General features: G+C 45.7%; 1 protein-coding gene across 13 annotated transcripts in view; it reads right to left on the reverse strand.

Annotated features, from left to right (window-relative positions):
- The window catches only part of ZNF217 (zinc finger protein 217), a 43,265-nt gene extending 22,412 nt beyond the window's left edge, over positions 1–20,853 (reverse strand). For 3 of the 13 annotated variants that reach the window (XM_074005577.1, XM_045363147.2, XM_074005575.1), the window contains exon 1: positions 5,124–5,288. The gene's annotated coding sequence lies outside the window, so the exon portion shown is untranslated. Of the gene's footprint in view, positions 1–3,597; positions 3,803–4,500; positions 4,593–4,768; positions 5,289–8,610; positions 8,688–19,315; positions 19,407–20,732 lie in introns of those variants that run through there. The other 10 variants (XM_045363152.3, XM_045363146.3, XM_065523323.2 and 7 more) reach the window with 7 other exon arrangements.
- Between the last annotated feature and the right edge of the window lie 1,128 nt (positions 20,854–21,981).

Genomic DNA, 21,981 nt, shown 5'->3' on the forward strand with positions numbered 1-21,981 from the left:
TATAACTGAGATGCTTTATGTTATCCTTATTTGATACAGGTAGAAGTATTATTCCTAAGTTTGATTCAAGAAATGTCTAGAGTCTACATTTCCGGTCCATTTAACTATATTTTAAATTTCAAAGGTTTCCAGACACACCCGAAAATAATGGAACACCAATACAGAAACACTACACAAATCCGTTAAAAACCTAGCTTCTGAGTCTAGGGGAGCTTTTCCATAGGAAGTACAGGCATGTGGAGGTCAGAAACAAGTTTTGTAAAGCTTAATAAGAACAAAGGCTAAGTAAGGAATCCAACTAACTCTCTCATACAACTTCTTCAGCTGTCTTTTCAGGTTTAGTAATTTTATTTCTCAACTTTATCATAAAATTACCAAACTGTCCCCAAATTTCCAGTAACTCAGTTATGCTGATACCCTGGGCAGGAAGTAATGGAGATGTTCAGAACAGTCAGTCAACAAATGTTCAAATGGAAAGCATTCCAACGTTAAATATAAAAGGGTAATATGTGGCGGCAGCTGGCTAGCAGGGGCTTCCCCCCTATTTATCTGGAAGATAGATGTGTACAAGAATTGAGCACGTCATCGTGAGCTGCAGATTTTAGGAAAGAATGGTCCCTGTTCTTCTACTTCCTTCAAGTCAGATTTCTATCTGCCCTCGTGGTCTAAATTCAAAAACCTTTGCCCCAGATACCACTGCAAATTTGTCTGTTATTACTGGTTGGGGAAAAATAACCCAGTTCACCTTACTCCAAAAAACATGAGCATTTCAGGAAAGTTTTTATACTGCCTCTAAAATGAGGCCCTTAAGTGATATTCAATAATCAGGCTTCCTTCACCCGAATTTAAGAAATTTCCTGCCGTCTTTGTGTAATATATTTTTTCTTCCACGTGCATTTAAACTAGTTAACACCCCTCCCCGCCAAAATCTGGAGATGAGGTGTGCGGATCAAGACCCCCCCCCCACCCCGCCATTGTCTCAAGTTTAATTTACATGCTGTAACCAAACCCTTCACTCTTTAGAATATTTAACAAGATTGAGATTCCTTTAATTCCATTTTGGTAGCTGTTCTGTAAATACCTTTCAGGTTTTTATTTTTTAATATCCCAGTAATCTAAAAACTAATTCTGTATATTTCAATTGTAGTAACTGGATTTAAAATCTTATTACATTTATTAGTGCAATACTCAAGTTTATGCAACTCTCTGTTTTTCATTCCTACTTTCTAATTCTAAGGCTTGAAAACAGCCATTGCTCAGTCCTTCAGCTTCACCTTCCCAATTCATTCATTAAACATTCTGCTCAGGGATTAAACTGAAATGGGAAATTAGGAATGAACCATTTAAAACAAATCATACCCAGCAACCTCAAAATCTATAACATACAGGCCATACGGGCATACAGGAGATGGGACAATTTGGATTTTTTTTTTAAGCAAATGGAAACAAAGCTTAATATAAAACATAAAAAGGGTCCAATCATTTACTTTCAAATAGCATCAGATAAAAGTAGCTCCTTTTTTAAAGTGCCATCTTTGAGGCAGTCAAGAGTCATTAAAACTACTCCAAAGTTCTTACCAACCAATATCATGTTTGTGACAACTGTGAGAAAAGAATGTAATTTTATAAAGTGGGAAAACAGCACATCTTCTGGGACCCCCGAGGCTCTAATCAGGCATCTCAGAATTAGGAGTGCTCCAGGGTTGGGAAATGGCTACCCTGCTGTGGCGAAAACATGCCATTTCATAATAAATGTTGTTAAGAGAGAAAAAAGTGATTAGCATGTATCTGCAATGAGGAGATAGAAGAACTTAGTCATTGCCAGGCCATTATATTCCTTAATTATTTCATCAGTTTATAAGTGACTTGATGATTAAGTCTTATTTTCAGATTTCCTCCAAAACAAGTCCACTGGAAGGGGATTAGGAGCTCCTACTCCTCCCTGAAGTTTTCCTGCCAAAAATGGAGGCTTACAAAGAAAATGCAAATTTACCCCCACCTTAAAAGTAAAGGCAGTCAAAGTCAAAACCTTCACTGCTCCTCCTTCCTCCCCTACTACCTGGAAAAAAATTTTGACCTATTACCAAAATAGATTCCTCAGGGTAAAGGGGAGAAAAGTTTTCTACACATTTTTTCTAAGTGGTGTATTAGTTCCTTTTTCTGAGTAAGAAGTGAAAGGGAATAGGAACCCAACAGAACTGCTAAACTTCGAGCTCACAAGTTATTAAAAAACAGCAAAGGTCAAACTGCAAAGCGTTAGGAAAGTGTTGTGAAGACAAAAAGATTAAAAGAAGTGGGACACTAAAGAAAAAAGTGTGTGTCCTTCACCAATAAAAGTCATATCTTGTCCTCTACTTCCTCCTTCTGTAGGCAAATAAAGACACAATTCTATCTAAAGGACTAGCTTTCCTCATCACGCCAAATAATTAAAATTCCAAACAAGCAGATTATTAATCCTATTCTAACAATTAAAATAAATTATAAATCTGCCTTGTAACTACTGACAACTGAATTTTAAGTAAGTCACTGCCTCTTGAATTTAATCCTTATATAACCGATTAAAAATGGCAGCAACATCAGGGTTAGGAAACAAAACAAATCGAAACACTATTAGTCTCTGGAACACTGAACAAAACAGTATCTAAAATAAATATGACTTCTCAGAAGGAAAAAAGTTATCTACCATTAAGGACACACCTTAAAAGTTCTTAGCACACATTAACTAAGCAAGCACAAACTAGTGGCTTGCCTGTTATATTTTCAGAGAAAAAGAAATGAGGTTATTCCTCTACACTTGTCACTGCAGACACATAAAGGCTTTTAGAAACTACATCTATTACTCAATGTCTAAGTATCATAAAACTTAGCATTTTAATTCTTGATATCAGTCAAGAAAGAACTTCCATTTCAGGGGAAAAAAGTACAGTAAAATAAGAATATTGTAAATGTCCTTCTTGACATATACAAAAGAGAAAGTAAAAGGCCTCCTAAGACCCCTACCTAGTGGCCAGGCCTGGACGGCAGCTGTTGCTACCTCGCCTTTTCTTTTGTTGAGCTTAATCTCATGTCAAGTCATTCAACCAACTCAAAAGCGATGAAGACATAATTGAATCAACCTGAACTAAATCAGACCTAGGCTTCTTAAAACATACAGCTTAATGCTTCCAAACGATCTAGAAAACTAAGAAACCTAGCTACGCTGTAGGACATACGGTGGCCAATAATACAGGACCCCCAAACTGGCCAATGGACAACTGCAACCGCCATTTACTTCCTCTGTGTTTAGGAATGTTCAACGCTTCAAGCCCCATAGGCTGATTCAAGAAGATAAACTGAGGCTCAAGGAATTTCGAAGTGGAACAATACACCAAAGCCTTAAACCTGAAATGACTATCCTTTTCTGGGGCGGGGGGGGGGGGGGAGAATAGAAAAAGAGAAAAGACTTTCTGGGGCTCCCAGGGTGGCCCGGATGCCAGGGTCCCAGAAGGGGCCTTTTCTAGCTCCTGTAACTAAACCTGGCGGAAAACTCCCCGCCTGCTCACCCCACCCCCACCCCACCCGCCCAAGAATGCGCCTTCCCGTCTTCGGTAGCCCTACCCAGAATCCCAAAATGTGGGTTCCAACCGGGGCCCTGAACGTCTTCCCAAATCCCCGGGATCCAGGTTCCGGCTGCGCGCCCCGCGTGCCGGCTCTAGCCCCTCGGGCGGGACCGCCCAGGCGGCCCCAAATCCAGCCTCCTGAGCCCCCAGCAGCGCCCTCCGCCCCTCCACCATCCCGTCCCGCTCGCAGTCGGGGCCAAATCGAGAGACAAGAGGGCTGTGCATCTGAAACTGAGCGGTTTCACCACTCGGCACCTCCTGGCAGAAACTTCCCTTTAAAAGAAAAAAAAAAAGCAGCAGCACTTTTGGGCATTTCAATCCTTCCTGCCCTTTAGAGCTCCCAGTTCTGCTTCCAGCTGGCTTTGGGTGTTCCACTACAATTGAGTTGTAAAGACATTAAGTGTTTTATACAACATTAAGACTTAAATAAAAATCTTTAAAATTAGAGGGAAAAAAAGCCACCTTATCGCACACATCCAGGAAACGCAGCCCGTGCATCCCTGCTCAGGGATGAGCAGGCGCCCCGAGACTCCCGGGGACAGATTTTTGGGCACCCGAGGGAATCACCGGGGCGCGCGTCGGGGTCCGCGGCGAGGCCCAGCCCCTCCCGCGGTCCCTTAGACGCGCCCTCCGCCCGGCCCGTGTGGACCGTCCCGGCCATTGTTTGCGGGGGATGCCCGTCCGGACGCATTGTTTTGGCCGTTTCCAACTTGCCCCAGCCCCTCCCGGGCATCGCGGGGGACCCCACGCCGACGTACCCTCTCCGCCCGCGCCCCAAGGGCCGAGTGGGCAAATTGGGAGACCCGCCCCGAGGAGCGACGCAACTTTTCGGAACCCCCTACCGCACACCCCCGCAGCCCCCGGACCCCTGCTCCCGGAGGAGATTCTGGGGACACCGCACCCCAAGCCCTTCTGAATCGTGCGGCGTGAGTGTGACGGCCAAGAGCGGATGCAGTCCGGAATCGCCCGCACCTTCCCGCGGGCGGAAACGCCGGAGCCGGCTGGGGAGGGGGCGCCCTAGAGGAGCGGATAGAAAGCTGAGGCGGGGAACTGGGGTCATCCTGGGGGGCACAAGACAACGAGCCGGGCGCCTCGGGGGCGGCGCGGGAGCCTCCGCAGGACCGGGCGGGCGCCCCGGGTGGCCCGGGCGGGGGGCGCGCCCCCTTTACCTGCGGCTCCGGCTCCTCGGCCATTTCCTCGCGCGGCGGCGGCCGGGACTGAGCTGACACCACTCGGGCCGGCCGGGTTTGAATGAGGAGGAGCGGGCGCGGAGGGGAGGGGGCGGGGAGGGCGGAGGGAGGGAGGGAGGCGTCGCGGAGTTTCTCTCGGCCTTTTGTGCGGACACCTCCCGGATTCCCCGCCCGCACCCGGCCCCCCAAAAGACACGGGGAGCCCCGGGCGAGGGATGCAGCCATCCGCCGGGGCGCCTCGTAGCTTCGCGCTTCCAAGACCCCCCCCGACAAAAAAAAGCGTCCCCCACCCCCACCCCCGCCCCCGCCCGGAAGATTTGGGGGCCGGGCTCACCTCGGGCGCGGGGCTAAGGTGAGCGGGGCGGGGGTGCGCACGGGGGGCAAAGGCGCGGGCGCCCCCTACTCGTCCGCGCGGGGACAGTGCAGGCACGGGGGGTCCCTAGAGCCGCCGGGGCGCGGCGCGTCCGGCGCCGGGGGACTGTTGGGTCAGAAAGTGTTCAGGGAGCAGCTGTTGCGCCCTCCCTCGGCCCCGCCGCTCGGAGACGCCCCGCCCCCTGCCTTCACCGGCCGCCCGGCCCCGCCCCGCTCCGCGCCCGGCCCCGCCCCAGCGACCACGTGAGCAGCATAGGCGCGCCCCCGCTCCGCCCCCCGCCGCGACTCCGCCTCCGGGAAGCGAGCGAGCGCGAGCGCGCGCCGTGCCACCCTCCCCGCGTCCTCCGCCCCGCACCCCTCCTCCCGCCATCCGGCTTAACGTGGCGGGCGCGCGCCGCGGCCGTAGCCGCGACAGGTACTAGGGGAGGGGGACCGCGAGGGTGTGCGCAGGCGCAGACCCGTCCCCCGTCCCCCGTCCCCCGTCCCCGTCGCCCCCTCCTCTGCAAGGTGTGCCCGGGCGAGGGGAGGGGTCCGGGGCCCGAACCCCTGGGTCACCCCGAATTACAAACAAAAACCTTAACGCAGTTGCGCGCGGGTTAGAAGGCAGCTGTGCGCGAAAAACACCTCAGATTTTCTTCAAGCGTGAAGAAGGTCGAGAAGATAAACAGTTTTTAAATGAGTATCTTCAGAAAGCTATTTAATTGTTCTGATTTTTTTTTTTTTTCCTGAAAGGGCCGGGCTTGCGCTATTCTAACTTGAGATTTCTCAACTTAGTCTAGGTTCCAAGAATCTACTTGGCTTTGATAGAAATCCATTTGGAGGAAACCGGGGACAAAAAAAGTGGGGACAAAAAAAAAAAAAAAAAAAAAAGCTACCCTTTCCCCCTCCTCCCTACGCCCAACTCATTTAAAGCGTTTCCCAACTGTTTTTTTTTTCCTTGCTAAAAAAAAGGACAAAAATAGGTTCTGATTCCCAAAGCCTGTGATATTTCCCCATTTTAAGTAAGCCTCGAGGAACCATAGACACAACAAGCACACCCCCAACTTTTCTGCCCCAAAATGGATACTAATGCAAATGTGAAATGGATCTATGCAAGTCGCTACCAACAAAATAGCCAATTATTTATTTTTTTACTGGCCTTCGGCATATCCAAAATGAAACTTTAAAACACATCAAGAAAAGCATGTAAAATATGTATTTCCTAAATCAAAAGAAAGAACGCACTACAGAAATGATCCGGAGCTGGTGAGCAATGCAATCTTAATAAATAGGAAAAGGAATCTGAGAAGACAGCTAGCTCAGCAAAGGGGAAGAATTTGCCAAGTGTCATGTTTTGCTGTCATTTTATATATAACTACTAACCCCACATATGGTCTGCTTAGTCTTTTTTAAAAAGGAAGTGAATCAATTACTTACTCACAATTAATTAGCAGTGCCAGTAGATTCTTAGGCCAGCACTAAAAACCTAAATTGGGTGATTTTTTTCACTCAAGTCCACTGATACTGATCACTTTTAGTATTAGGATTCCTTTTCTCACAAAAGATGAATACCTTTCTTTAAAATATATTTTTTAATCTTATTGTCACATTCTAAAACACAGTCCAAAAACACTCTTCATAAACAAGAAACTTCATTTAACTTTATGAAAACAAATGACTATGAGCCTTGCTACACAACAAAGAAACTGAACAAGTGGAACCAGGTTGAGCCTTAAGTGTAGCCTCATTCTACATGTTAATGGATAACCTTTGAACTCTGAGATCTTGAATGCTGTAAACACAATAGCACTGATAGTTAAAAATTCCAGTGTCAAAATCGAGCATAAAGAAAAGTCCAAACTTTTCAGGGGGAATAGGGAAACAATCAAATATTTTGACAAATAATCGTTTCAGTAAGAACAAGGAGATTCCTGGCTCTCAGACCTTGTTGCTACTGAAGTATTTTCTGAGCAAAAACGGTTGTGCTTGTTTTCCCCTGTGCCCTCCAAAGCTACCACTTTGTTCACATCATAGCATCATGATTTGTTACTGTTTCGCCACCTCCCTCAAAAAAAGAAAAAAGTACCTTATTATGTTGTAGCTTTTAAAATTGAAAGATGATTATATTCACTGATCTATCTTCTAAGAGTTTTATTTATATGTGATCCTCCTTATGTTTGAGCAAAGAATTACAAAGAACCACCTCCTGGAGTCTTGCCAACAAAACTGGGAAATCGTTGCAAAATTCTGCCAGTGACTGACTGCTGGGTTGCAAATACATACTGTGTTTCCCGAAGGACATAGAGGGATCTGAATTCGCCCGGGAGGGCTTCCCTGAGACACATTCTTCCCTTAGAATGTGAGACTCATACTTCACATTTATTTGGAAAGCATGTATAGTTCAAACAATTAAAATATGGAAACTCCAAAAGTAACAGGAGAACACTGGAAACATTTGGTTTTGTAATAAAATCCAGGAACTCATATTGCACGAAGTGAAAATTGAAAATCGAACGTTGGTCTTCCTACGCTTAGCTCCACCCACAAGAAATCCAGCTTCGCCATCACTCCCTGCCTAGGCCATCTCTAAAGGAGTCAGGTGCTACTAGATGCCAGCAACAAAAACAAAGAATGGAACCCAAAGAAAAGCTCTGCATATGTTACTTGGAGAAAGGGCAGAAAAGCTCCACTTCACCTTGTTTTAATGCAGCAAACATCAGCTACACTTCATTTTTCACAATTATCCAAACAGACAGGCCCTCCTTAAGACGTATTTCCTAGTATGCGCTTATAAAATCACACCATTATCTCTGATTTAATTCTAGTGATATAAGGCCTCTTCGTTTAGTCAACATCTGATTTTCTATCCAGATCCTGCCAGTCCCGGCATGCTCATGCTCAGAGCTAGTAACATAACAAAAAAAAAAAAAAAAGAAGAAGAAAAAAACCAAAACTTCTGATTTGCTGTATTTAACACTTACTGGAATCATCTGTTGAGACTCAGCCTTAATTAGAAGAACAGAATGAGGTATGATCTTATTTCACAAGTCTTTATTTTACTGTGGAATTATTATAGAAAAACTATTTGGAAACTGTGTGTAAATCCCTGGAGCTGAAACAGAGCCAACATAGATACGGGACGTAAAAGAATTCAGTGTTCAGAGCAGGAAAACCTGAAAAACTGCAGCGAGGAGTTAGCAGGAAAAGAACATGAAAAAGTTAGGCAAACCTGCCAGCATCTGCAAACTACAAAGGACATTTGAGAAGGAAACAGGGACGGCCCTTTGAACAAGACTGAATGCACTGAAGTAAGTAGGAATAACAAACAGCTCGAAGGAGCAACACATTGCTCTCTTTTCTATTAAGTTTTTTGATCCCATGCAACTCACTCCTCTGTAAAGTATCACAATAATATACAATTAAAAAACATATATATATATATATGTGTATATATATATAGCAGAACTTACCTTTCAGAAGAGAAGGCAGGGTCTGGAACCTGATAACTCTCTAGGACAGGACTTCACTCTACCTGGCTCTAAACAATACTGGAAGAGATGTGATTGCTGGTTTTTATAAGCACACCAAAAAGGGAGGGGTCAAGAATAAGGCTCAATTTAAATAAAGGTTTTAGTACCCTCCCAACTTGATTGGATTAGTCAATCTTGATAAGGTTGACAGCATTTTTTAACTGGATTTGTCCCATTGGTGCGTTTGATGAGTGCCCTCCCCCACTGCAAACACAACTCATGACTCCTAATATTCTGGATCGTTTTCTGAAATTACCTTCACTCAAAATGTTAATGTAAACTCCCTTAAAAATGGCACACAAAACACAACACTGGGAACACCTCTTTAAAGTTTTCTGCCTTCATCAGATATTCCAAACGGGTAGCTTTGGAATGAGGGATGGAGGGGAAGAAGAAGGTAACTAACATTAATTGAAATTCAATCATCATTATAATCTCCAGCCAAAATCTTAAAATCTAATCAGGATATTTAATCTCCACCCTACTCCACCGTACACAGACCTTGCATCTGTCAGCAAACCCTCATATGTCTCAATTGTGTCCATTTACCTTTATCTGTAACAAAAGCCTACACCAAGGTGCCACTGGCAGGTGCCATGCACGTGAACATGGAGTCTGTTGTTGGAAATGCGTTGGGAAGGGCAAGTGCCCGGTGAGAATCATGCACATTTAGGAGCTTTCCAAATACTGATGGCATGTTGAGTCATCAGACTGGATAAAATTGCCCAAAAGAGGTGCTAGTATTGGGCCCTAGGGTGGTTCGGCGCCCGGAAGTCAAGGAGAAGAGAAAGAGAGCAAAGGGGACTGAGAAGGAGCAGGCAGTAAGGTCTGAGGGACCTCAGGAGAGCATGGGGGCCCAAATGCAAGGGAAAAAAGGGTGTCAGTGCCACCACATGTTCTCCTCCAGACACAGACAGTACTGTATGTACAGGTTTCTCCAAATTTCTTCCTTTCTAGGTTTCCCTTAATGCTTTCTCTACCTATAATCCAAGATTTTTACCCAGAAAGACCCAAGTCTTTTACCATGCATATCAAATAAGTTCACTACCCCTTAATGGCTTCCTATTGCCTTGAGGGAAGAAAAACTCCATAGCTTGCCCCACCAGCCCTGCAGATCTGGCCCCTGCCTAACTCCAGCCTCAAGTCCTGGCAAGCCCTTCACTTAGGCATCTGAACTCCAGCCTTCTCTCTGACCTAGAGCCTTCAGCCCTGGGGTTCCCCTAGCCTAGCACCCCTTTTCTCATTCTCTTCAAGAACTTGGCTTCTGTTCTTTCTGAGAGTGGTTTAAACTCCCTGGTTCTCTGGGAGGGGGAGGAGAGGGGGAGGCTCTGACATAGTGTCCTGGTTATGAACATTTTCTCTCCAATAACTTGGGCTCAGATACTCAAATTCTACCTCTGGAGAGCTGCATAGGCCTAGAATATTATTTAATCTCTCTTGGGTTTCAGTTTCCTTATCTATAAAAGGGAAATGATGAAGATGATGAAGAAGACAATTAAAATAATTGTTTGTGTTACTTATATAAGTAGTAGTCACATTTCTTCAAGACTCTGGAGAATGAAATGAGACACACTACAGAGCTTGTGAGCCCAGAGTTTTGGGGGCCCCGGCACTGTTCTAGGCATGGGAGATAGAGCAGTAAGCAAAACAAATGAATTCCTTGTCCTGTTGGGGCTTATCTTCTGGAGGGAAACAGACAACACACCGGTAGTTATATTTGCAACCTACTGGGACTGGGTCATAGGAGAGGGGAAAAGCCTGCTGTTTTAAATTGAGGCTCCCTGAGGAGCAGAGACCCTCCAGGAAGTCAGGTGGCAAATCATACCAGGATGGAGAGGGTTCCATTCATTCAGAGGGAACAGAAGGGGAGAAGGACCAGAGAGGAAGAGAGCCAAGCTTGGAGAAAGAACTGGCGGGCAGCCAGTGTGTCTGGGGGCCATGGAATGAAGACAGGGTAGGGACAGAGGAGCAAGAAATCAAGGCAGGCCCATGTGAAGACCGGAGATTTGACTCTCGTTGCAGCAGGATATCAGTGACCAGTTCACTGTTCCCTGGTATTTGCCACATCTGCAACACTTGATAGAGCTCTTTTCTGCCTTGCAGTTGGATCCCCATGCTCTCCTGATCTCCGTTAGTCCTCTCTGGCTGCTCCCTCCCAGACCCCGTGGCTCCTTCTTTAGACTCTTCTCCTTGACTTCCAGGTGCTGACATGCCCAATGCTAGCAACACTTTCTTATTCATGTGATTTTATCCAGTCCGAAGGTTCAACATGCCATCAATATTTGGAAAGCTCCTAAATGTACATATTTCCCACCTGGAACTCTCCCCTCAACTCCCAAAACACATTTCCAGCTGCTGATTTGTCTCTGCATGCAAGGTCCCTGTGTTTACAGGGCAGAAATGTAGGCAGTCCCATTCTAAGTGGCCACAACTGACCTTTTCAAAAGCCGTCGTCTGGTTATGTCATGCCCTCATGCATCTTAGAATAAAAACAAAATTCCCGATAACACAGCCCTCATGCGTCTTAGAATAAAAACAAAGTCCCCGGCTGGGCGAGATGGCTTGTGAGATGGCTCACGTCTGTAATTCGTAATTCCAGCACTTTGGAAGTGTGAGGTGGGAATAGTGCTTGAGTCCAGGTGTTTGAGACCAGCCTGGGCAACATAGCGAGACCCCCATATCTACAAAAAAATAAAAAATTAGCCGTTGTGTGCCTATACTCCCAGCTACTCAGGAGAATGAGGCAGGAGGATCACTTGAGCTAGCGAGACAGAGGCTGCAATAAGCCAAGATTGTGCCACTGTACTTTAGCCTGGGCAACAGAGTAAGATCCTGTCTCAAAAAACAACAACAAAACAAAAGTCCTGAGAACATGGCTGGCAAGATCTGGTGGACCATGCTAAGACTCTGGGTTTTATTCCACGAGCACTGGGAAGTCACTAAATGAAACGGAAATAAAACCAAAGGAACCATCGAACGTCAACTAAGTCTTTCTTTCCCAAGAGATACTAGTTATCTCCTAAAGACCCCATCCTGGTTTAACAAAGAGGACATGACAAACTCTAAGAAGTTGGAGTCCTGCTGGGTGCGGTGGCTCACGCCTGTAATCCCAGCACTTTGGGAGGCTAAGGCAGGTGGATCATGAGGTCAGCAGTTCAGACCAGCCTGACCAACGTGGTGAAACCCTGTCTCTACTAAAAAAATACAAAGGGAGGTGGAGGTGCAGTGAGCTGATATCACGCCACTGCACTCCAGCCTGGGCGAGAGAGTGACACCCTATCTCAAAAAAAAAAAAAAAAAAAAAAAGAGAGAGAAAAGTGAAAACTAAGGCTCAGGATCATTAAGTAACCTGCCTGAGGTCACACAGCTAATAATTTGCTTCCCCACTTTCCCGACTACAGTAAAGCCAATGCACCAACTGAACACAAAGTCAGACTCCCCCTTTAACACCAACCTAAATTTCCTCAATTCTAAAAATTGACACTGATGCATATTTCTCGACCCCCTATTTCCAGGATGTTTACCAGTCAGTCATGTGTGGCTCTGGGGCAAGGTTGAAATGTCCTCAACCCACTGTCCTCCCCTCCCCACATTCTGGAACAGCAATACAGTGTTTCACTTGGTTGCCTGAGGGCTAGTTTCCTCCCACCTGTGTCACTCCCTTGAGTTCTTGGTATACCTGTGTACAGGACCCTCTTCCTCACCAGACTCTAACAGACTATAAATCTTTTTTTTTTTTTTTTTTGAGACGGAGTTTCGCTCTGACTGCCTAGGCTGGAGTGCAATGGCGCAATCTTGGCTCACTGCAGCCTCCATCTATAATTTCAAGCAATTCTCCTGCCTCAGCCTCCTGAGTAGCTGGGATTACGGCGCCCGCCAACACGCCCGGCTAATCTTTTTGTATTTTCAGTAGAAACAGGGTTTCGCTAGGTTGGCCAGGCTGGTCTGGAACTCCTAACCTCAGGTGATCCGCCTGCCTCGGCCTCCCAAAGCACAGGGATTACATGCGTGAGCCACCATGCCCAGCTGAAATCTCTTTTGAAAAGGAAGCCGGGCACCGGGACTCATGCCTATAATCCCAGCACTTTGGGAGGCCAAGGCGTTCACCTGAACCCGAGAGTTCAAGATCAGCCTGGGCAATGTGGCGAAACCCTGTCTCTATGAAAAATTAGCTGGGCATGGTGGCTGGCACCCGTGGTCCCAGCTACTCAGGAGGCTGAGGTGGAAGGATCTCTTGATCCCGGGGAGGTCACGACTACAGTGAGCCGAGATGGCATCACTGTACTCCAGCGTGGGCCACAGACCCTGTCTCAAAAAAAAAAAAAAAAGAAAAGAAAGCGGGGAAGAAAAGGTAATACAAATTAATATACCAACAGCAATTAGTGAGTGCCTTTTCCATGGAGCTGGGAGAGAATAAATGTTTGTAAAATTAAAATGTTCTATGCTAGATATCAACTTTCCTTCTATGCCTTCTTTATTTCACACCTCATAGCTAGTTAGTAAATCTCACAAATCCTATCCTTCTAATCTCTCTGAAATGTACCGTTTCCTTTCTATTCTCACCACCCATGTTTCTTTGTTTCCTTCTGGCCTGTGTAATAATCTCATAATCGCTTCTCCTGTACCTGCCTTCTTTCTAGTCCAGAATACTTTTTCCTAAATTCCACTAATAACCATCCTGCTACTGCTTTGTGTGAAATTCTCCCAAAAAAAATTTTACTTTTCCAAAATAAGTCAAGCTCCCTCTCTTGGGATACAAGAACCACACCACGGTCCCAGCCAATCTTTCAGCCTGATTCACTGAATATATATTTATTGACCACTCCTTTCTCCCAAGCACTTAGCTAGATAGTAATTCAAGAGTGAGGCACAAAACAAATTGGATTCCTTCCCTCATGGAGCTTATATTTTAACAGAAAACATAGACATTAAATAAATTAAAGCACAAAAAAATAGACAAGCATATAATTACAGTATCCTAGAGAATTATCACTCATGCAGAAAGCATACACAAGGATGCAGCACCGTTTACAATAGTGAAAGGCTAGAAACAACCTACATGTTCATCAAAAGAAAATGGCCACATAAAACATACCATATCCAAATTTTAGAATATAGACAACAGGCCAGGTGCGGTGGCTCACACCGGTAATCCCAGCACTTTGGGAAGCCAAGGTGGGCGGATCATGAGGTCAGGAGTTCAAGACCAGCCATGGCCAACATGGTGAACCCCGTCTCCTCTAAAAATACAAAAAAAAATTAGCTGGGTGCGGTGGCAGGCACCTGTAATCCCAGCTACTGAGGAGACAGGCAGCAGAATCGCTTGAACCCGGGAGGCAGAGGTTGCGGTGAGCCAAGATCGTGCCACTGCACTCCAGCCTGGGTGACAGAGCAAGACTCCGTCTCAGAAAAATATGTATATATAATATAGACAACAGGCCGGGTGCAGTGACTCACGCCTGTAATCTCAGCACTTTGGGAGGCGGCGGTGGTCTGATCACCTGAGGTCAGATGTTTGAGACCAGCCTGGCCAACATGGTGAAACCCCGTCTCTAATAAAAATACAAAAATTAGCTGGGCGTAGTGGCGTACGCCTGTAATCCCAGCTACTTGGGAGGCTGAGGCATGATAATCACTTGAACCCGGCAGGTGGAGGTTGCAGTGAGCTGAGATCACGCCACTGGGCAACAGAGAGAGACTCCCTCTCAAAAAAAAAAAAAAAAAAAAAACCCCACTGTGTTAATTACTGTGCAGCACAAAAACTTAGGAATAAAATGTTTACTAGTTCCATATCCTGCTTTTGGATAAACATTTGATAAACCATTCTATACTTACTCCTCTCTTGGCTCTATTCCAACAGCCTACACCCCTCCCCTGCCACCCAATCCCCCAACATATATGCCATATATATAAACATCAACCTGTAACCACCCTAATCAGCCTCAAGGTCACTCCAAATGCCACCTCCTTCAGTTACTCTCTCCTTTGTTCAATGCCTCCTTTATGACACTGTCTGCATGATGCCTAGCCCTGGGTATATTGTTTCTCTTACCACCTGTATAGGGTGGAGGCTTTTCCAAGGGAAGACCGGTTTCCTCCATGTTGTGGAATGGTCAACACACAGTAAGTGCTCCAATCAATATTTAGCTGTCCCAATACTTAGCTGTTCTGTGCTCCTTGGATTTTCTTTTTTTTTTTTTTTGAGACAAAGTCTCACTCTGTCGCCCAGGCTGGAGTGCAGTGGCGCGATCTCAGCTCACTGAAACCTTTGGGGTTCAAGCGATTCTCCTGCCTGAGCCTCCTGAGTAGCTGGGATTACAAGCATGCACCACACCTGGCTGATTTTTAAATGTTTAGTAGAGACGGGGTTTCACCATGTTGGTCTCCAACTCCTGACCTCAAGTGATCTGCCCGCCTTGGCCTCCCAAAGTGCTGGGATTGATTACAGGTGTGAGCCACTGCTCCTGGCCTCCCTGGATTTTTTTTTTTTTTTTTTTTTTTGAGACGGTGTTTCGCTCTTGTTGCCCAGGCTGGAGTGCAATGGTGTGATCTCAGCTCACTGCAACGTCTGCCTCCCGGGTTCAAGTGATTCTCCTGCCTCAGCCTCCCTAGTAGCTAGGATTACAGGCGCCTGCCACCACACCCAGCTGATTTTTTGTATTTTTAGTAGAGACAGGGTTTCACTATGTTGGCCAAGCTGACCTCAGCCTATCCACCCGCCTCAGCCTCCCAAAGTGCTAGGATTACAGGCATGACACACCTTGCCCGGCTCCTGGATTCTTTAATACACTCGTTTTTTTTATTCTCTCATGTGACACGTACATAGTAAACACCCACCACGTACCAGGCATTGTTCTAGGTACTGGAGATGCCACAGGAAACCAAACAGATCAAAATGCCTATCCTCATGGAGTTAACATTTGATATTATAGTCTGTTAGATATTATAATAAGTACTATGGAGAGAAATACAAGGGGCAAAGGGGCTACAGAGTGGAGGGATGGTGAGGGCAATGTTAAACAGATTGGCCCTGAAAGGCTTCATCATAGACATATCTAAATAAAGATCTGAAGGGGGTGACAGTGGGAGCCACAGAGGTTCTAGGGGAAGAGCATTTCAGGCTCAGGGACAGGCAAGCGAAGTCCTTGAAGCAAAGTGCGCCCAGTGTTTCAAAGAACAGCAAGGAGGCCAGCATGGCATTGTGGTTGGTGTAGAGACAAGCCAGGAAATTAGGATGGGGATGGTGCATTTTGATTGCACGGATCTTTCTGGCCATGATAAAGATTTTGGATTTCATTCTGAATGGGCCTGAGAGCTCTGAATAATTTGAGCAAAATGACCTGGCTCAGTTAGTAAGTGGCGTATTAAACGGGTTGACACAGTCAAGAGCACTCCTAAAATAGTAACACAGGGTCTCTCTCCTTTGCCGAAATCACTCAGATATTTAAATGTATCTATTTCAGGTACTTTTACAACCATAACAGTAATAATAATAATAATAGTAAGAAGAGGGCTGAGCGCAGTGGCTGGTTCATGCTTGTAATCCCAGCACTTTGGGAGGCCGAGGCCGGCGGATTGCTTGAGTCCAGGAGTTCAAGACCAGCCTGGACAACATGGTGAAACCCTGTCTCTACAAAATACAAAAATTATTACAATATTAGCCAGGAGTGGTGGCAGGCGCCTGTAATCCCAGCTACTCAGGAGTCTGAGGCAGGAGAATCACTTGAACCCGGAAGGCAGAGGTTGCAGTGAGCCGAGATCACGCCACTGCACTCCAGCCTGGGCAAAACGAGTGAAACTCTGTCTTAAATAAAATAAAAATAAAAATAAAAATTAGCCGGGCTTGGTGGCACGTGCCTATAATCCCAGCTACTCGGGAGGCTGAGACAGGAAGATAATTTGCGCCCAAGAGGTCGAGGCTGCAGTGAGCAGTGTTTGGGCCACTGCACTCCAGCCTGGCCGATACTCTCAAAAAATAAAATAAATAAATAAAATAGGAAGAATGGGGAGGAGAAGAGGAGGGATAAGAAGGGGAAAAACAGACCAGGCTCGGTGGGAGGCCAGCACTTTGGGAGGCCAAGGCAGGAGGATCACATGAGGTCAGGAATTCCAGACTAGCCTGGCCAACATGGTGAAACCCTGTCTCTACTAAAAAATACAAAAATTAGCCGGGCATGGTGGTACATGTCTGTAATCCCAGTTACTTGGGAGACTGAGGCAGGAGAATCGCTTGAAACCCAGAGGCGGAAGTTGCAGTAAGCAGAGATTGAGCCACTTCACTCCAGCCTGGGCAACAGAGACTCTGCCTCAAAACAGTAATAATAATAAAAGGGAAAAAACAAAACGATTTACTGCAGCCCCGCTATGTGCCACTCTCAGCTCCAAAGCTGATTTATATTATGGTGTTACTTAGTTCTCCTGATAACTTTCATGCTTAAATCCATTTGCAGATGAGGAAACTGGGGCCTGAGGTTAACTTTCTGACTTAATTCTCTTACTTGAAGATCTACAACTAGAAGAAAGTGGGGTTCCAGCCCAGATCCAGCGCCAAAAGCCATGCTGACTCATACCATTCTTTTCTGTCCTAAGTGGTTGACCTTGGCCTTAGGAAAACAATAATAATAACGATCACTGATTGGGCATTAACTCTGGGGCAAGCACACCATACCCCATTTCGAGATCCCCCCGTAGAGTCGGAATCCAAGTCTCCCAGAGTAGAAAGTAGCACCTAGGAGCGGTGACCCCGCAGCAGGTCAGGGCTGAGCTCTTGAAAATGGCTCTCTGGGCCGGGCGCGGTGGCTCAAGCCTGTAATCCCAGCACTTTGGGAGGCCGAGACGGGCGGATCACGAGGTCAGGAGATCGAGACTATCCTGGCTAACACGGTGAAACCCCGTAAAATACAAAAAACTAGCCGGGCGAGGTGGTGGGCGCCTGCAGTCCCAGCTACTCGGGAGGCTGAGGCAGGAGAATGGCGGGAACCCGGGAGGCGGAGCTTGCAGTGAGCTGAGATCCGGCCACTACACTCCAGCCTGGGTGACAGAGCAAGACTCCGTCTCAAAAAAAAAAAAAAAAAAAATGGCTCTCTGGGTTCAAACCAAAACTCGATTCCCCAGATGTGCCGCTTTGGGGCTTCCTCTGAACTCTCTTTGACTCCATTTTCCCCATTTTACAGATGGGGATAATAGCACACCCTAATGGTCAGGCGCAGTGGGTCCCGTTTGTAATTCCAGCACTTTGGGAGGCTGAGGTGGGCAGGTAACTTGAGCTCAGGAGTTCAAGACCAACCTGGGCAGCATAGCGAGACCCCCCCCCCCTTCGCCATCTCTACAAAAAATACAAAATTTAGCCAGGCATGGTGGCTGAAGCCTGTAATCCTAGCACTTTGGGAGCCCGAGGCGGGAGGACTGCTTGAGTCCAGGAGTTCAAGATCAGCCCTGGCAACATAATGAGACCCCATCTCAATTTATTTAAAAAATAAAAATAAAAACTAATAGGCCGGGTGCGGTGGCTCACACCTGTAATCCCAGCACTTTGGGAGGCTGACGTGGGCGGATCACGACGTCAAATCGAGACCATCCTGGATAACAAGGTGAAACCTTGTCTCTACTAAAAATACAAAAAATTAGCCGGGTGTGGTGGCACGCACCTATAGTCCCAGCTACTCAGGAGACTGAGGCAGGACAATCGCTTGCTTGAACCCGGGAGGCAAAGGTTGCAGTGAACTTAGATCGCACCACTGAACTCCAGCCTGGGCAACAGAGCGATTCTCTGTCTCAAAAAATAGATAGATACATAGATAGGCCAGGCGCGGTGGCTCACGCCTGTAATCCCAGCACTTTGGGAGGCCAAGGTGGGTGGATCACTTGAGGTCAGGAGTTTGAGACCAGCCTAGCCAACATGGTGAAACCTTGTCTCTAATAAAAATACAAAAATTATTTTTTTGTATTTGAGACTCCATCTTAAAAAAATAAAATAAAATAAATAGCCGGGTGCAATGGCTCACACCTGTAATCCCAGCACTTTGGAAGGCCAAGGCAGACGGGGTGGATCACCTGAGGTCAGGAGAAACCCCGTCTCTACTAAAAATACAGCCTGGCCGTGGCCTGCGCCTGTAATCCCAGCTACTCAGGAGGCCGAGGTAGGAGAATGGCGTGAACCCGGGAAGTGGAGGTTGCAGTGAGCTGAGATGGCGCCACTGCACTCCAGCCTGGGCGACAGAGCAAGACTCCGTCTCAATAAATGCATTAAATAATTAATTAAAATATAAAAATAAAATTTAAAAAATAGTACTCGCTGACAAGTGAATTTGGGAGGAATAAGCAAGCCCTCACTCGTGGTAACGGGCGCAGGGTGGGGAAAGTGGGGGGTGGCACACAGCGCTCAATTAAGTCACGCTATTATGATCACGATCATCGCCCGCGGCCGCAGAACATGCCCGCTCTGAACACCAGGGCGGACACCCACAGACGCGTCCTTCACCCGCGCAGGGACCTGCCAGGGCTCTTATACCAGAGGGTGTTCAGAGTAGGGAAGGGAGAGATCAAGTCTGAACCCGGATCCGTCTCCTCCAGAACTTGAGTCGCTCAATCATCAGCTAGATCGCCCAGTGTAGACAAAGCAAGTGGAATTCTTTGAAGGGTATACCTTGAGTTGGGCAATCCTCATAGAAGGTGGGAGACGACCTGCCCTTCAGTGTTCCTGGGGCACCTTCTCCAAAGCGGAGGTCGAGCCAGGCCTAGGAGGAAACAGAGGGAAGGTGTGGACGACCCCACCGCAGAGACGGAGGTGAAACCGACGAGCTCCAGGTAGGTGTGTCCTCCTCAACGACACCCTCCCACAGGGCCCTGAGACTGGGGAAGACCGGAGATGAGATTAGGATCAGAGCCACACCCCTGACCGGCTTACTGGACAACCTGAAGCCACGCGTCTACACTGGCGCTCGGAACTGAGTTGGCCCAAAGCGTCTTCACCGCTTCTAGCGGAGGGCTTATGCGGTCCCCCAGCACTCACACAGCGGGTTTTCTCAGAACCCAGTCTCCAGAGACCGCCGGGACTCAAATCCTGCGCCGCCCTCAGCCGCTGGGAGACCAGGGCCTTGGCCTCACCTGCTTCCCAGCCTCACCTGCAGAATGGGTGGTCCCGAGGGTTAAATGCCCTCATCACCATGAAGCCTTAAAACGGTGCCTGGCACATGGCGATCACGCAATAAACGTCCGCCAAAATGACGTTAGCCAGGATTCGCCCCGGAAGGCTGCCTGTTCTCAAACAGCCCTTCAATGAGGGCTAATCCCTTTGACTCCTTGAACAACTTTTTTTTTAATGTGGTTAGCACATTTTGTTGATTTTTTTTTTTTTTTAACAAAGACCAAGTCAGCATGTTCTCTTAAAAATATTTTAAGAGATTATGTTTTGTTCCCACTTGCTTTGAGGAAAGACTTCGTCCTGGTTGAGTGGGGTGAAAACAGTGAAATGCGAACAAGGGTAATAAGACCATCTTTCCTGTACTATTTCTTAAAAAAGGAGGGGAGGGAGGAATTAAAAATTCAGATGCTGGATTTTAAAGACCGTCATGCTAAGAATTATCAACTTCCTTCTCTTTTTTTTTTTTTTTTTTTTTGCCCTCATATAAACATAACAGTAGTGAGTTTTTCCTTTTTTCTTGACTCAAAAAAAAAAAAACACAAAACTGACACATAAACTTCTCCAAAGCAATACAGCTGAATTTTCTACAAAGATTTGTAACTGATAGGATATATTCCTTAAAGAAAATAAGAATGCTCTGAACAGAAATAAAGTTTCTGCAGCAGTTTTATTTGAAGCCCACAAATAAAAACAGCATGTCCCCAAGGAAACAAAATAGAATTTGGAGTTGCAGCTAAAATGGCTCTGCTCTAATCCTCTCTTACCCAGTAGTATGGGGTTTGTTTACAGGAAACCCCTGCCACGAGAACTTTTCTGCTAGTTTTCAACCGTATTTTGGCATCATCAACTCAGGCATATGGAAACAAATGAAATATTCAGCTTTAAAAAAAATTACAAAGTAAACGAAGAGAACGCTGACCTGTTCCTTTCTACCTTCTTCAGGATGGGTAGAGGCATGAAGAAATGCAGGCTCCCCTCCCCCTCCGGGCCGCGCTTCCCGGCTGGGTGGAAACTATCTCATTACCACACTTTCAACAAGTAGACCAGTTTCCTCCTTTAATCAAAGTTACTTTGTGGTTGTTTAGCAGTCTGCGCATGCCATGTTTTTATAGCTATAGAAAATGCATATTTATTTATTTTGAGATGACTATGACCATATGACAAACCTAAGTCAGCCTCTTGTAGCCAATGATTTATAAGAGCTCTGAAAAACCCGGCCTTTAAACATTTTAATAGAGGCTCTCTCATCCTTTGTAAGTGGAAGTGTAAATTGGTACAGTCCTTTTGTAAACAACTCAATGAGACAAGTCAAGGGCCTTACAAATGTTCATACATTTGGATGCAGCAGTAACACTCCTGGAATCAATCCTAAGGAAACAGCCCTAATGTAGGAAAAGGTGTTAGGAACAAAGATCTTCGTGGTAACAAGATTTACTACGAGGGGGACAGCAATACATGTTCACTCTCCATACATGTGTGGAGGCACACAAATAAAGGAGTGGTTAGTCATCCAAGTTATGTATCCCCACACGATTACACACAGTCATTTTAAAATTAGAACGTTTTGAAAAATAGGCCATTGGGAAATATTTATAATAGCAAATGAAAAAACCGAGATGCAAAGTTGTATTTTTAATGAACTCTAATTTTTTCTATTAGTAAAGAAAAAAGGATATAATATACATAAAAATACTAAAATAAATTTTATCAGAAAAATGTTAGTACAGACTGAATATTATATGAAAACAAAAAAACTTAATTTCGTTAGCTGCGATAATGGCATGGATTATCACAGAATATGTATACATATATATAAAGATATATACTGAAGCATATAGAAGAATGACATGATATATGAGAATTTATAATACTTTAGTAAATAAAAAAAGAAGAGAATTGAACCAAATGCGGTTAACATCTTGAAACTAGAACTGGGCATCAGGTATGGGGGGGTTACTCATTACGCTATTTTTATTGTTCTCTCTACTTTTGCATACATTTCAAAATTTTTATTAAAATTGTTTCCTTTTTTCTTTTTTTTACCCTTAATCTTATGACGGGTTACATTTAAACATTTTTTGATGGTTGTTTTTCAATAATGGAATATGTATGACCCTTTTTCCACTTTCTATTTTTCTCTATTTTTCATAATATACTTGTATTACCTT

The sequence above is a fragment of the Macaca fascicularis genome, chromosome 10 (assembly GCF_037993035.2).
Source record: "Macaca fascicularis isolate 582-1 chromosome 10, T2T-MFA8v1.1".
In the NCBI taxonomy this organism is placed as follows: domain Eukaryota; kingdom Metazoa; phylum Chordata; class Mammalia; order Primates; family Cercopithecidae; genus Macaca; species Macaca fascicularis.